General features: G+C 37.2%; 1 protein-coding gene across 4 annotated transcripts in view; it reads left to right on the forward strand.

The window, feature by feature from the left end:
• Positions 1-17,047, forward strand: part of CHRM3 (cholinergic receptor muscarinic 3) — a 270,929-nt gene that overhangs the window by 137,082 nt on the left and 116,800 nt on the right. The window lies entirely within an intron of this gene.

Consider the following 17,047-nt stretch of genomic DNA (forward strand, 5'->3'; position numbering starts at 1 on the left):
TCACATTGTGGAGTTGGGGTCTTCTGAAATTTATGGATTCTAACATCATTAAGACCCTGCAACTTTTTGTTAAGTTTTATTGTCAACAGAAGCACAAAAATAGACTGTAATATGTCACAATGCCTTTGGTCTTCTTGCTACATCTGTTTTAAGTACTTGCAGGTGCTGGCAACAGGTGATGCCCATCATTCCTGTAAGGTAATTTAGTAGCAGCTGCAGTGGTGAAAATTTCAGCTTAGGCACAAAACCCAGCAGAGAAATTGAATGAATTTTGCAGCAGCTAGTGAGCCTTGAGCTTCTTGTTGCTACAGCCACACAGCTACCAGAATAAGAGCCTGCCAGGTAAGTGCTAGGCTGAACAGGTTTATATGCATGAATAATTCAGTTTTGCTATGAAAGAGCTGTGAATCCGGTGATTTATATTCAATTTCTTTAAAAGTGTATTTTTCCTTTTTGTTTTGATATGCTAGTTGCATTTAGTTTCAACTAGTCACCTCCCTCTGAGCTTGCAGACCTAGGCAAAGGACTAAATTGTTCTGATTAAATTGTCAGCATTTATTGTCTCTTGACTGCTTTCTCCCTTGTATGCTATGCTGTTGTATGTCTCAGTTGCAGTGGCAGTTATAATAATTCACATTAATTGGTAAGCTGCAGAGTTTATGTGTACATTATAATTGGTGTTTCTTTTACATTCCTTACGCTGTGAAAGCTCTGCCTTGGTTTGCATTTCTAATTTTATGAAATTAGCTGTAAACTGGGGTGTGTAGCAGTGGTTTAGATGGCCTGTATTTGCACATGCTGGCACAGTCTCTGCACGTAACAAACAGCTCTCCTCACATTCCCTTTTGGAACTGTGACACTGAAAGTTTATTGTGATTGTTTCTGGAGCATCTTGAGATTTCAGTCACTCAGTTCTGTCTGGAGAAGGTTTCTAAGTCATCTCAGTAAGGCATCTTCAGAGCATACTGGCTGAATTTTTTTACGGCTTCAGTTTTAACAGCAGGTGTCTCAGATGAATCCTGTATCCATGTGTATACCTGCTTTTTTATCCTGAAATTATGACAAGGTATATTGCATGCTGTTACAAACACAGCTGCCTTTCATGTTGTGCTGAGCACATTCCAGATTTAATCAGATGTTTTTCAGGTATTTTGCAAAAAGTGAAAGGTTGTGGTTAGGGATGCCTTCTTTATTTTCTTTTATTTTCCTAGGATGGCACTATTTCTATTATTAAATATTGAAAATATATTTATCTGGTTTAGTGGTTAATATTAAATTTAAGTGATCATAATTCATAAATGTCTTGTATCTCCAGAATGGAAAAAGAGATTATATTTTCTGTTTTGAGTATCCAAAGTCTTTCCCAATTGTAACTGATGGGTAGGGAAGCAATCCCAAAAGACATTTATTATGCTGGAGAGGATATCAAGTCTGAGGAGAATGAGAGAATATCTTTTTTTTTAAGTGTCAGTGGCATAACTGTTCCATTGCAGAAGATTTTATAATTGATGCCAGATTTTAGGATACCTGAAAGAAACTGGAACTGTGCTCAGTTTAGTCTGAAAGGAAAGTAATAAAGAAAGTATGTAAACTCCTGCAGGTAACTTCTGTACATTTTGTTACTGTCCACATCTCTTTTCCTGTATAGACATGTAATATTTATCACTTAGACTCTGATGTGACAATGTGGAAACAGTCAGCCAAAAAAGAAGGGTTAGAGCACCAAGCCATATATTCTACTTTCAGAAAAGCCAGGGATTGATATCTGTTGTTTGGGTTTTTTCTTGATAATAAATTAATGGCAACAAAGCCATTCATGAAAATAAATCGAAAGGTTTGCTTTAGATTTACACTGTGCTGTCATGCTACCTCTTAAGGGATCATATCTATAAAGAAATAAGAAAATAATGGTCTTTATTACCCACAAGTGTGCAGAGCAGTAAACAGAATTTGTCAGTTGTGCTGAACATGTTACATTCATCAAGAGTTAATAGCATTATCTTGTTAAGCACAGATACATTAGCTAGACTGGGCTGCCAGAATCTTAAAACCTTGCCTCAAATGCAAGGATAATGGTCACTGTGATGTGCATTTGTCATGTAATGCAAGTGGTACTTGTGCTTGAGTAACTTTTAGCAGAGCATAGATGTTTGCAAAGGTTGTGGTACATCTTGGACCTCTAAAACCAAGTGCAGTTTCTAACACAATTGGTGTAACTTTCAAGAGTGAACTGGATAATGTCTGATCTAAGAAGAGCAGGGGCTGGGAAAGTGGGACCAAACACCAAACTGCACAATTCTCATCCAGGGCATTTCCAAAGGAGCCTTTCCTCAGGTGACACAGCCTGATCCAGCAGGATATCCCACTGCCTGCACAACGCTGATCCAACGAAAAGGCCAGGTCTTCTCCAAACAAAGATGGAAACATGAATTCTGTTTGGGGTGGCTTTTATTTTAGATTGAGAAGCCACACAAAGAGAGAACAAACATAAATTTCCACGGGAGAAGGGAAAAAGAGAGAGTCCCATCGTGTCACCCTCCTAATACAGCAAACCATCCTGACCTGAGCCACAGGACTGGTTGCTCTCATGTTTATGTTTATTCTTAAAAGGTTTGTAAGTAGTATATGGAGAAAGATTATTTTTAAAATGTTACCAATAGGTAAGGCTTTATAAAGGGAAGACCTTGAACCATGGCTCCAGCCTGTTACTTAGGCTTAGTAGAGGGGAGCTATGGGAGATGGACTCAGCTGGAATAGGAGGAGTGAGAGATGTGCTATGTGACTGCTTCAAAAGGCTGCGTTTTTGGCAATAAAAAGCACTCCTTTGCACCTGCCTGGGGTCTCTGCATCACTCATTACAATGGTAAAAAATTAATTCATATTTGTTCTTAAATTTGATTGTAAATATTTTAGTGGATTTAGATATATGCCTGAAACTTTGTGATATTGATAAAATCTACCAAATCAATCAGAAATTAACACCAGAGCACTGAAGTCTGTTTTACGGAGTAGTTACGATGAAACATTTGCTCCTATATATTACCCCTTGAAAAATTATTCAAGCTCTTAATCCAAGACTAATGAAAACTTGTATTTTAACTTATTTCTTTAGTTATTTATTTATCCACTTTGGTAGTAGGTTAGAGCAGAAGAGTAGTTTGACCAAAAGAAGGGTCATTTCAAAGCACATGCAGTCTGTGACTGTGGCTGTCATGCAACCATGCTGTAAGCAGTTGCAGTGTTTAATTGTCTATTCCCTTTGAAGTGACTTAGAATGATGTTATTTCAGGAGAAGCATCACAGCTTAGACTGTTGCATGTCTGTGCTGGCATGCTAAACTAGCAGCTCATCCATGAGGGTAAGGTACTATTATGCTTTATAAAGATGAATAATGGCCAAAATTAATTTTCTAGAGACAATTTCCTCTTTGTGTCTAGTTATTTCACCAACTCATTGCAGTAGCTATTGATGGTGAGGAGGGCACATAGACTGGAGCTCCATTTATTCATTCATAGCTGCTTATTTATGTGTAAATAGATAACTTTAATTACTTTGGGGATAAAAGGTGACACAAACTACGCTTTTGTCATTTTCCTCCTGAAAGAAAGTCTGCTCTTTGTACTAGAATTAAATTTATAAGGATTTTTTATTGCAATGAAAGATGGAAGTATTTATGTGTTTAAACTTAAGTATACAAAATATAATTTTTCCCAGCTGAAATTCTCTCTAGGGTATAGTATAAACAATTATTCTTTCATTATGTCCATTAAAAACTCAAGTGAAGTGACTATGTCTGAGTTCCATTCCCTCTGAAAAAACATAACTTTTATCAAAGATCTTTCAATAACTTTTCTTGAAAGGAAGACTATTAGTTGGCAGAATTACAAATTTTTATTTCCTCTGGAATTTAATAAAAATCTTAGGTTTTTTTTTTTTTTTTTTTTTTGTAATGCACTTCACCAGACAGATCATATTTAACTTGTGAGCACTGCCTAGCTTGCAGCTGTAGGTGGTACGTGAAATACAGACTTCAGGAAGAGCATGATTTCCATAACCACTTCAAAGGAAATACATTATAAATAAAGTACATTTCTCTGGGGGCTTGCAAAACCATTCTGTTTATAATTTAAATTACATTAAGCTAAATAAAATAGTACAGTAAAACCCCCAAGAGGAAAATACTTCATTTAAGTTTGAACATTACGTTACTTCCATTAATTGCAAGTATTTTATTCTCTCTCTAATAGTTTATTTTTCATTGACTATATATAATTAAAAGTATTGTCGTTGCAACAGGAGCAATTCTTTCCCATCTTGTGTTCCAAGCCCCTGTGTTCAGTAGCTCACATTGGTTTTATTTGCCTGCCTTCCTTCATTTCTCAGTGCTTTATGACGAGTGACTAACGCTCTGAGCATCAGGCTGTGATAGAGGATTACCATCGCTGTGTCACGCGTCTTCAGCTTTATCAAACCCCTACTGCAACTGAGACTCTCAGCTCAGCCTGAAGTCTTGTATCAAAACAAGGAAAGGGCTGAAGCTTTCTTCTGTAGGAATATTTTAGAGTCTCCTCATCCAGACTGTGCTGCTTGCTCCTTCCAGGGTGTTTGCAGGGGTAACTGAGGAGCAGGGACTGCAACACAAGCAACAGAATCCATTAGTCTCTCTAATCCATAAAGATAACTTGCAGGCAAGGGAGCCTGATAGGATATGAAGATAATATGTCTTCTAGGAGAGGAAACTATTGGAAAAGCTTAGTGAGCTATCTAATTGTAAGAGTGATTTATTCTGCCTTCCTTTTTCACCCCGTGACGAGACTTTAGAGGCAGAACCTAATCAGGCTGTCATTCCTAAGAGCAAGGAGGGCAGTAAATCTGTACTGTCTCTCTCCAATATTAACAGCTTTGCAGTATGGTTTTCTGTAGAGATAGTCTAAGCACATATAAGCTTACAGGAGCTGAAGCAGGTTGTATAATAAAAGCAGGCCAATCCCATCTACGACACTTATTTCCACTTTAGAGTCAACTTTAAAAAGCCATTAACTTCAAATTAATCCTTACTTAAGTCTAAAATGTGCCTTTTGTTTCATATCACTTAATTTCACTAATATTAGAACTATTTTTACGTAGGAAAATAAATGTTTACAGCTAGATTTAACACTATTGAAATATATAAAGAGAGGCCATGCACATATTTTTCCTTAATTTTTTTTTTTTTTAAGTGCTTTCAAAAAGCAATAGTAATTGAAACTAATGCTGGATTGAATAATAACTTTGTCGACTTGAGAGTTTCAAGTAGACTAGCTAAACCTCATAGGAGAAAAGGTAGTACAAAATATCAAAGCTTAGACATGTTTTCTGTTGATGCAGAACTTAAGTTTTATGTAAAAAGTAGAGAGACTTAATCACAAAAATCTAAAAAAAAAAAAAATTGGGTAAATTTCTAAGCTTTTTCATTACCATTTAAATAAGATCACAGTTTTGTTGTATATACTAAGGAAATATTTATTTTTCGTTTCTGCTTTACAGAATTTTTTCCCTCCAATACTATTTGTTTGCAATTCAAAAGTAGCTTCTCTTGCTACTGTAAATGGTTGCCAGGTGATTAGACAATACAGGTAATGAACTCCAGTGAAATACCAAAGATACCGTACTGGGGAAAATGGGAGTTTTTCTGTATTATTTTTTAACTTTCTCCAAATTTGGGCATACTGGTGGATGAAAAGCTGGATATGGCCCAGCAATGTGCTCTTGCATCCCAGAGAGCCATCCGTGTCCTGGGGTGCATTCAAAGCAGCATGGCCAGCAGGGCAAGGGAGGGGATTTGGCACCTCCACTCTGATTAAACCTCACCTGGAGTGTTGCCTGGAGTGTTGTGTCCAGCTGTGCAGACCTCAGTACAGGGAAGACATGAACCTCAAAATAGTCAGGGGGGCTGGAGTTCCTTTTCCGTGGGGAAAAGCTGAGAGAGTTTGGTTTGTTCAGCCTGGGGAAAACTCCAGGGAGACTTTATTGCAGCTTTTCATTACTTAAAAGGCACCTACAAGAAAGATAGGGATTGACTTTTTATCAGGGCCTTGAGATAGGACAAGGGTTAATGGTTTTAAACTTAAAGTGGGTAGATTCAGACTAGATATAAGGAAGACTTTTTCTTTTTTTTTTACGATGAGGGTAGTGAAACACTGGAACACATGGCCCTGGGAAGCTGTGCATGACACATCTCTAGAAGTCAGTCATCAAGACCAGACTAGATGAGACTCTCAGCAACCTGATCAATCAGAAGATGTGTGTGCTGATTTCAGGGGCTGTTGGATTAGATGACTTTTAAAGGTCCCTTTCAACACATTATTCTGTGATTCTATGAAAGATATTAAAAAATAATTTTCATTAGGCAATTAACCTCAACATACTTTTTTTTCCTTTTCTGGTCTCCTATCTCTTTTGACCAACTTTACTGTAAATAGATGAGAATTTTATTTTTTAACAAATGTATATTTTTATTATTTTAATAAGTTTAAGATGCATTTATGATCCACATATCGTCACATATTTTGTTTAGTTCTCTGGTTGGCTGTATAAAAAGGTAGTTCCTCATTAAAAATTGGAAACTTTTGTGCAATGGGGTCTATTTTTCTGTAGGCATATGTATGTTTGAATCTCCAATAAACTCAAAAGACTAAGATGGTTCAGGTCGTACTCTAAGGGCTTGACTGTAGCAAAAAACCAAAATTCCTAGGAGAAGTTCAGGTTGATAGCAAACATTGGAGGCATGGTGTGGGAGGGCAGCAGTCCCTTTATTCCTTCTCCCAGCTCTCATTGCAGCTGTATTCCTTCTGCATTGCCTGCCCCTCTCCAGACCAATGGTGCACAAGGTGACAGTCAAGTTCTCCTCGTAAACCTTTGTGTGCAAGGACTTAGGGAGGAACTTATAGATGTTATCATAGCAATATAACCTTAGGATTTCACTGAAATATTTTTATTGTTGTCATAGAGGTGCATAGCCAAAGCAGTGAGGAGCTGTGGGATCCCTTTAATGAGGAACTTTGAAGTGAGGATGTTTTTGGAATTAGCAAATTTGTTCACTTGACTAGTTGAACACTTAATCATGCACTGTCTTCATCTGCACTGCCACCCAGCCACCAACCCATGCTCTGAATGACAGCAAGGCAGTAGATGGACTGTTAGAAAATTTATTCCAAATAGAGGTCATAGGCAAACAAAGTTGGAAGTCCACTGATTCTGTTGTTTCACTGTAATTTAAAGCAAAGACAGCTTTCAAATGGAAAATCAATGTGGAAAGGAAAATATTTTAATTCCAAAATGTTCAAAAGTTTCACAACAAAATATTTTCATTCCTCTGTATGTATGACAACACCTTGCCAGTCGGTTTTTCTAGTTTCATATTTCTGAATGACTGCCCTCATCTCATATTTGTGCTTTTCATGTTGCTTCTCATGATTTTATAGCACTGTCTCGAAATATCCCCTCAAATCATACTTTTTTAATCATTATTTTGAATGCTGTGGTGAGCAATTGAAGATGAAATACTGCAGCATTAAAGTCAGAAAGACTTCAGGGTGCATTAAGTAACCTAAATGTGTAAAGATGCAATGTAAAACATCCTACACCTTTATAGAGTCTAGCCATCTCTCTGTTGTATTTTTGGTTTTTTTTATCCCGTGATTTTTGTGGGGAGTGCATTGTGGGTGATGTGTTAGTGACTGCTATCAAAATATAAATATTAGCAGATATTACATTGGAGGTGTCAGTCCAGCTGCAGTCAATAATCAATGTTGCTTTGAAGCACAGAATGCAGGAAGAAAAGAAATGGTTCCAAGTGTCTGCATTTGTACTGATTCTCTTGGACTTTTCAAGGTTTTTTCCATTGTAGACACCATTATAAAACTGAGCTCTCTACTCCATTCCTGGACACAGTACATCATTTGTGCATGAAAGCTAGCGAGGTTCACAGGTGACTCTAGCAAGATGGTCATTGCTGATTTCCCTGGTGCTGGGGGAATTACAAGGCTTATGCTTTCATGCCAGTGCATGTGCATCTTCTGAAAAAATGCCTGAATGTCATTGGGACCCTCTTACAGAAGTGATCGTGCCCTAAGTATAGTGACTCTCAACATCTGTCCCTATACTTATTAAAAGTTAACTTAATATAATTGTTTGCATAAGGGAAAAAAATTAAAATTCTATATGTTCAAAATGTTTTAAAATATCTTTTTAGTGAGGATTTTGAATAGGTGGCTGTGACTGAAGCTCATTGTTTGAGAGCAAATTAAGCAGGTACACTGACTCAGGCATGCACTGGTACACTGTGCATGAGTGAAGACTTAGACTCTCATTCACTGTAACTGATTTGTTGGAGAGCTTTGCAAGGCTTACCCTAGGGATTGTTAGAAAAGAAGAAATTAATAGTGTGCCTCTACATTTATTTTAGTTGTGGATATTCCATACCTTGTATTAATTTATAACAGGTTGCCTGTGTTGACAGACTGACACTAAGGAGCAGAACTTAGGAATGGTTGTGTTCTAGGTGTAAAATAGTTGATGTGTGATGATTCTTGAATTTGAAGCCTTTCTCAAAATAAATTAAATTATTAATTTAATAATTAAAAGATTTGTTGTTGCTTGGATGCTTATCTTATTTGATGCATTTAAAGTGAAGTGAGAAGTATTTTCAAGAACAGCACATCAAATTTGCATTGCCACACAGTGGCCCAGAATATGCCCAAGACAAGGTTTTGCAGGATTTGGGAAAGATCAATAATTTGTTCAATGAAGAGCAGGGTGTTCTGTGGCAAGGTGGCAAGAACTCAGACTTGGTAACCAAATACCCTTTGCTTTTACTTGTAAATGGCAGTCTGACAAAGCATTTTGAAGGTTTGTTCCTGTTTTTCTCTGTGCTCACTTTTTGGCATTTGCCTCATAGTTCAAGCTCCTTTACCCAGAGGGTGGCAGAGCACAGAACCTCCCAGGGAAGTGGTGGAGTGTCTCCTTTGGAGACATACAAAACCAACCTGGATGCATTCCTGTGTAACCTCCTCTACATGACCCTGCCGTGGTCGTGGCATGGGACTAGATGATCTCCAGAGATCCCTTCCAACCCTAACCTTCTGTGGTAAGCTGCTCTGTGACTTTTACATCATTCTTCTGATGTCCAGGGTCTCAAAGTCTTGCATGTAATTGTGGCCATTTCCTTTGCAATCTCTGGATGACAGAGCTGCAGTCAACACAGCTTGCAAGTGAGAACTTCTCAGCCTGCTGGCTGATTTTGAGGTGCACTTTAGGCATGGCTGCTGTACCACTTAATCTAAGATTCTTGCAGCCCGAGCAGGATTGTGCTAAGGGATTTGAACAGCTAGAGGCTTGAGAGGGCTGAAAAATATGTACTGGGCTGCTCACGGGCTGGCATTTACCAGCCTTGTTAAACAAAGCTTGAGAAGCAACTTTTTAACACAAATTTTTTCAGCAACACTTGTAGTAATATGCATCTTCAAAAGCATTGAGCCAGATCTTCAGGCTGTGTTGCTTTGAATAATTTAAAAAGTGTGTATTCTTCCCTTCTGAAATATTAGCAGACATTGCATGGTTAATAAGAGCTAGGTGTACTGGAAGGGCCCAGAGGAAAGAAACAAAAGGTATTTCATGTGGGAGCACCAAGATTGGCTGTGATATACTATATTGTTTTACTTCTCTCTTGATGGAAAATACGTTGCATTGTATACCAAAGTATGCTGTACAGCTTCTTGGGGTGAGGATATAGAGTCTCAAGTTTCTGGTTTTATTTGTGTGAGCCAATGCCTCTTTGATGAACTGCAGTTTTATTTTCCTCCCATGCATGCACTCCTAGGATTCCTTTTTCCATAGAGCAGCCTAGGTTCTCCAATCATTGTTATCCATTTTCTTTAGGCTTCTTTCTTTTGGGGACTATTTGGATTATATGCCTAAACCCCAGTCAGGATCAAGAAAGATTTAAAGTACTGATAATTTAATTTTCTTATTACTCTTTTTATTTAATTGGGAAAAAAAACAAAAACCTAAGGACCAAGAATCCACAAATCCCACTTTCTCTCTTGCCAAGATATTTTGCGTATTCACAGGTTCTATTAGCAATTTTTCAGTTCTTTGTAATTGCTGAAGAAGCCTTTGGGACAAACTGTACCAAGAATCTACCAAAATTTATGAGGTTGTAGAATGCATTAGTTGTCATTAAATGCTTAAATTAGGTCCCTAGTGCACACATGAACAATCGCTGATTCTTGTGTGTATCAGCAGTTTTAGCTCTGTAAATTTCAGCTTAAGCTGTAGTAGCCACTGTCATCAGCTTCCTCAGACTGTTTCTCAGTACACATAGGGATTTGTAGGAGATGGTCAATAGTTATTTTGATATTTGCTGAGGTTTCTTCCTCTTTATGAAGATAGTTTTAAATTTTATTTCAATGTTTTCAGTGTGTCTGATGAGCTTTTTGCAGTTTAAAGAAATTAAAAGAGGACAACTTAAACTGGGAAGAAATGCTTGTGTTCTTTTGGGGCCTGATTCCACTAATGCTGCCCATGGAATAGAACAATTCTATAGAAGAGGGTCTGGTATACTAAGATAAAGAATCAAAGAAATAAATCTGCAGATCTTCAAGACAAGGAGGTGGGGAGCCATCTGTAAAAGAGAAATGTATTTAGAAAAATTATTTCAAGGATTTTTTAGGATTCATTTCTAAGGGAGGGGAAAAGGACAAAATATGTATATTTAATAACACTTAGAGGAGATAGGACTTTACCTTTTTTAAAGTCCTGTGGAGGACCCCTATCTGCTAAGCTACACAGAACTTAATCTACCTTTGAAAGATGAAAGGTTGAGATGAGCGAGACAGAATTTGAGCCTGAGCTTCTAGGGAGTCCAGGTTTTGCTACATTGGTGATTAGATCTCAAAGCTACTTTCTATGGCTAAAAATCTCTCTAAATCATTGCTTTAAAAACTTGCATGCAAACTGAATGTATCTCCGTGAGGTAGTGAGGAGCTTCCATTATTCTGGTGTAGGGAGCTAGAAGATCAAGAATCAGGTGTTTGAGAAAAACACAAACTACTCCTGGTCGGTTTCTTCTTTCTCAATCCTTTTTCATTTAGGACCATTTTCACATGAACAAATAATACATTTATTTGGATTTACTTTCTAGATCAGTTTGTGGTATAAAGATCCCAAAAATGTCAGGAAATATATTTCTTTTCTATCAGAAGTACAAAGTTCCCTGAAGATTAATCGAAAGGGATTCCTTTCTTTACCTATTTATGTAAACATACACTTGGTTTTTTGACATTTGCTCTCATAACTAAAAACTGTGGAATTCTGATGTTCCATTTTTTATGGGGCTTGAATAAGCATATGATGATGGAAATACAGAAAAGCAGGTGACTGGTCTTGGTCTGTTGTTAGCTTAATGATTGAAAAAAGCTGGACTGTGTATTTAGATTTGTAGTAATAGTATAATATAAACCTTCCATGAATGAAAACATCTTTTTTCTTGAAATGTATGGTTCAATGGAATAGCACATATTTTTATATTTCATTTTCATCATCAAAAACTGATTTTTAAAATTAAAATAATCAGAAATTTCAAATGTTTTTTCATCAGTATTTTTTTTTAAATTCTATTTATTTTTTCATTCTGAAAGCACCTAGGGGAAGTTAAATTTTCTACTAAAATGTTTTTTTTTTTTGAGAGAAACTATATGTTCTGACAGTTTCCTGACCCAGAATATCAAAGTCAGTTGTAAGTGAGGATTAGATCAGTGAGGAGCAGCACATGATTTCTGGGCTTTGTGCTAGTGGGAGGGACATGAACCCAGGATTTTTCTGCCCCATTTACAGGGAGCTGAAAAGCAGCAGCAACGATATTGCTCTGGGAAAAGCTGTGCATTATTTCATTTCCCACCCTTGTGCAGACATATGAAAAGTGGGGTGGTGGGGATAGTCCACTGTATCTATTTTTCATCAGAAAGAAAACCCAAGCCCAGCCAATCTTTGTGTACGTGCAAACACAGCTCTTGGAAAAGCACGTGGCCCTTGGCCAGCAGTGACTGAACGGGCTCATAGGTGTCTCTCACAAATGTACCAGGCCAAGGAAGCAGAACATTTCTATGACACTGCTAATCTCAAAATGGCACAGGAGACTTTAATCTGCAACTTCTGATGGTGGCTGGACAGGAAGCATGGATAGACTGGAGCCTGCCAGCTCTGATGGGATCTTGGTGGCAAGGACTTGAGAACATCATTGTCTGACAGCAAGCACAGCACTCTCTTATTTATTCACAGGTGCAGATTCTGTATCTGTTGCTTTGCTTAGCCCTCCACAGAGGGCTGTAACAAGTGGGCTGGACTGGGTGTGGTCTAAGCTTCAGTATGATTTTAGAGGAGGTTAAAGAATTACCACAGATCAGCGTTGCAAGGAAAAAACTTCTACAAAATCAACCTGCTGTGTGCGTGTTCTGTTCAAAGCGTGACATAGAGCAAGCTGACAAGTAACACAAGGGCTAAGGTTGCTGTAGCACAAAAATTGCACAGAAGTACAGCTGCTTAATGTCACTATGATTTCATGATTCTGTTTTAATAGTTGAAAAGTGAATTCTAGCGTAATGGTCTTCAAAGGCCACTAGAAAAAATATACAGTAATGACACTGTATTCAGGGTCCTTCCCAATGTCTACAGTCAGGATTAGTCATTCTAAATGTATGATTTTTTTTTTTTTTAATAAACTATTTTCTGTTATAAAGACTGAAACTGTAAAACAGTAGAACATAACTCAAACCTCTTAATCCAGGGTTTTTTAGAAACTTTTTAAAATTTGGACCAAAATACATGCTCTTATCTAATAAGCCATAAAGTTTGGAAACACAAACCACTTCTTGCTTTATACAAGACCATAGTGATGGTTTCCTATATGCTGTCCTCCATATCTTTTAATGCTGTCCTCTCCACAGCAGTATTGTTATATCTTTTGGATGCAGATTGATTAGTTATCACATATGCAAAGAAACACACGTGGTATTGTGTTCCACTGTGGAAGGTGCTACCTGAAGCAGTCACACTGATAAGTACAATAAAAAGTGTTTAGGCAAGACTGTGCTTGTCCTTTGTTTCTGTGGGAATTTATTCCTCATGTTCTGGCTAATTTCTAGGGAAATTTACTCTAATTTCCATGTAATCAGGATCTCCATGGAAATTTCTATTTTCCCAACAAAGCAAGGTCACATGTTTGTAAAAAGCCCAAGTCCCTAGAGGACAACTTGAAATATTACACCCAGATGGATCAGTTTGAACAATACATTGCCAAAATGTAATCACATTTAGGGACCTGCCCATGAAGTGATACTGCCATTAGTGTTTATGACATTTTTGTTGTGCAGATGAAAATATAAATCAGTATTCTTGTCACAATTACATGCCATGTAACAGTGAAATCCTATTTTTATTTTGCGTGATGTTTTCCCAGTAAATTGCTTTCCTTCAAAAACAAATCTTCTGCCATGCTCTTTGTCACCTCCTAGTCAGTCTGAACAGGGACAAGTAAATTTGTCACAGTGGAAGCTTTGGAAGAGCTTCAGGAAAATGGCAAACAAATAGATATCTTTCACTGAGGTCATTTGCTGCTCATAAGCAGTCAGGAGGGACAGACTTTGAATGAAGGAGAAAATTGCTTGATTTTCACACATGGAGAGGGATCAGAAACCTCCACTCTACTCAATATTTCTTAGATGTCTAGGAAAAATCTCTGATATACTATAAATGATGTTGCCACTCATTTAGCCATTAGAAGCACATCTTCCTCTAGATTTTAACCTTTGATGAGATGAAGGAAGATACATAATATTTGTAAAAAACAAAGTATTAAGCAAGGTGTATTTTACATGTATATCAATTCTATTTTTGCTGTTTCTGTTGGAGCAAGGTCACCTTTTAAATAAAAAAAATGCTAATTCTGGCTTCACATCCCTTGAAAATGAAACAGGATCTAAAAAGTGCCTGTGTGAGCCATTTTCAGACTTTCCTCTTAGACCAAAGTTATTGCAGGTATATAATGTGGCAAATCCTCCTAACTGGCAAGGGTTTGAGACCACGACCTTCATTTTTCTCAAAAAAATTTCAGATGAGGTCAGAAGATAAAGTTTTAATACTGCATTGTTATGTCCATGTAAAGCACAGGTCTTTCTGTTACTCTAGAGAAAATCACTGTCTGCCTTGTAAAGTTTTGGCATTTTGGCATTTCTTAACTTTTCTATTCCTGTTCCTACTTTTTTTCCTTTTATCACATTAATGCAGACACACTTAATGAATTATTATGTGCTCGCTACAAATCGAAACCCTCTCAAATTCTCATTTGAGAATCTCACTCATCTCCCTTGTTTCTGTGTGCTGCTGTAAGCAATCTTGATATCCTGGCGTGGCCCATGTTTTCAGCCTTGTTTTCCATCTTTTCAGTTCTGTCAGCCACAGATAAATAGAGTCTCATTAAATCATTGCTCTCTTATTCCGAAGCGAAGTCCCAGCTTTATTTCTTTAAATCTCCTGTACAGTAACATATTCTATTTTGTATTGTCTGTGTGAGATGGAGTCAAAAAAATAAAAATAGCAGATGGGTTTTAGAAAAATCTGAAAGGCATTTTGGGTTCTTTTTTCTCATTAGGCTGAGATACCTGTAATACTCTAATCATTGTTTTTCTAATGTTCTAATGCATGTGGCTGTGAAGATGTGTACCTCTGACTCTTTTTCTTGCAGACTCTTTTTCTTTAGAATATGTATAGAGCTATTTGGAAAGATAGATTCTGTATTTTTCTATGCATCCAGAACTATTCCAAGAACAAGAGGACATTTTCCAAAAGACCCTATCTCTATTTAACCACTAGTTACACCAGTGTTTACATTAGCCTATCACACATACTTTTATTTCCAGATTACTTTCCTGCATGATTTAAATCTGGTTTGATAACAATTAAATTATGTTTTTAGACCTTCTGATTCGTGACTAGGACATTTTTTTCCCTAAGTAATACATTATGCCAGCATGGAATCAAAATAACTGAGCCAAAGACTGATCCAGGGGTTGACTGACTTTGGATGCGTACGAAAGAAGGTGGGGAACTGTCCCGATTTCTCCTTATGTAGCATAAACAGGTGCTGAAAGCATCAATGATCTCATACTATGGAAAATGTAATCTCTTCTTGGTTTCGCAGACATCAGGAAAAATGGATCATAAATTCTAGGTTTGATACATATCTTACTCCAGGAAAAAAAAAACCAAACAAAAAACCAAAATAAAACCAAACAACCCAAACCTCACAAAGAGCTGGTTTCCTCCTCAAACCCGGTGCCTGCTATTCCATCCACTTTTTCCTCTAAGCAATGAGCACTTACATTTCTTCTTGGGCTCCATGAACATGATTGCCTTGGGTTCTCAAGCTCTTCAGGAATTTGCTGCTTTAATACCTTTGAGGGTCCGTACTGAAATACATGTAGTGAGGAAAACTTTAGTGGGAACTAGGTCTCCATGTGGTGGGCAGCTGGGCCAGTTAGTATAAACGGGCAAGTGTAGATAAGTCCTTGATTTATAATGGCAGTGATGTATGCTCTCAGGGGGAAAAAAAAGGTTCACTTCTCTTTCATATCCTTTTGATTTCTTGGACTATCTCTTTGGTTTGCTGCCAGTCACTGCTTAATTTTTCTTCACTATTTAATATTTAATTATGCCTGTGTTCCACTACTTTTATTGTAATTTGTTAGTCAACAGCATTTTCAAATTTGAATGGCAATAGCCATCGGTGGGAAAGAATGGGAAGAAATAATATGGAACAGTATTGATATCTGTTGGTAGCAGGAGCAGATTTATTTTATAGGCCAAATTCTAAGCCAAAGCTTGGTTTGTGATGCTTCTGCTTGGGATTTCAGATGAAAGCATAATTACTTTGGTTAGGTCTATTGTGAGATTTTTGGAGTAAATGTATTTTATAAGTGTAACTCAGAAGATGTCCTAAGATCTAAAGTCTATAAAGCCATTGAGTAAACTAAATGACACCTTGCTGCAAACTGGAGTAGCATAGTTTGCAGATATCTAGAGGGTCTTTGCCACAGTTAAAAAGGCCCAGTTTGATGCCTACTGTTCTTAACCAGCACAGTATATTTTGTGTTCCTTATTAATAGTTCTTTTGTGCAGGTGGCTGTTCAGTTCTCTGTAGTAAAGTTCTATTTCCTGTTGAATTATTATTTAGAGAAAAACAGTTATAAATTTTGTGGTGGTTTTTTTTTTCCTTAAAATCCATAAAATAGGTGAAAGTTACACTAATCTGTAACATTTTATAAGAGTAAATTGTGAATTTTTATCTGTAGAGAAATTGGCAAAACTGGCTGCTGTTATCATTTTACTGCAGTTCTGCCTCTGAATACTTTTTAGGCATCTTTCATTGAGGGAAGAGGAATTCTCCCTTTTTGCCACATGCAAACATATCTCAAGAGGGACATCAAGTCCTGCAGCACTGTAAAGTCTGGAAGGAGAAGAGTAAGGGGTAGCATCTGTTGGTACTGCCGAGCTACAAAGTGCCTAATGCCAGCTTGCATTTTCAAGGGCTTCTTTGAATCTCTGGTACTTAGTGTTGGTTTTAGCCTTTTCCTAGCAGAGTTCATGTAATCAGTAATTCCCTGTGGTGGTCTTTTTATGAAGCTCCTTGGAGGAATGAAAGCAATTGTGAGATCCTTCGTGGCAGCACTGGAAACAAGTGGCTGCCCCTGTCAGAAAATAGTAGCTATTACTTTTTGATTATTACAATCAGCATTGTTCAGTGAATAAACTGAAAGAATTGTAGGAATTAATGCAACTTGTTTATTGACATGACTGTACACCTAAAAAAATGACTATAGGTGTTCCTGACTTTGAGACATCATAATGAGGACTGTAAAATAACTGAAGTTGGTAAGATTTTTTTTTTTTTTTAAAGAAAGCAAATCCCTATACTTGTAATATTGGACTGTGGTGTTGTCTTTGAGAAAAATAT

This window comes from Haemorhous mexicanus, chromosome 3, assembly GCF_027477595.1.
Source record: "Haemorhous mexicanus isolate bHaeMex1 chromosome 3, bHaeMex1.pri, whole genome shotgun sequence".
Classification (NCBI taxonomy): Eukaryota; Metazoa; Chordata; class Aves; order Passeriformes; family Fringillidae; genus Haemorhous; species Haemorhous mexicanus.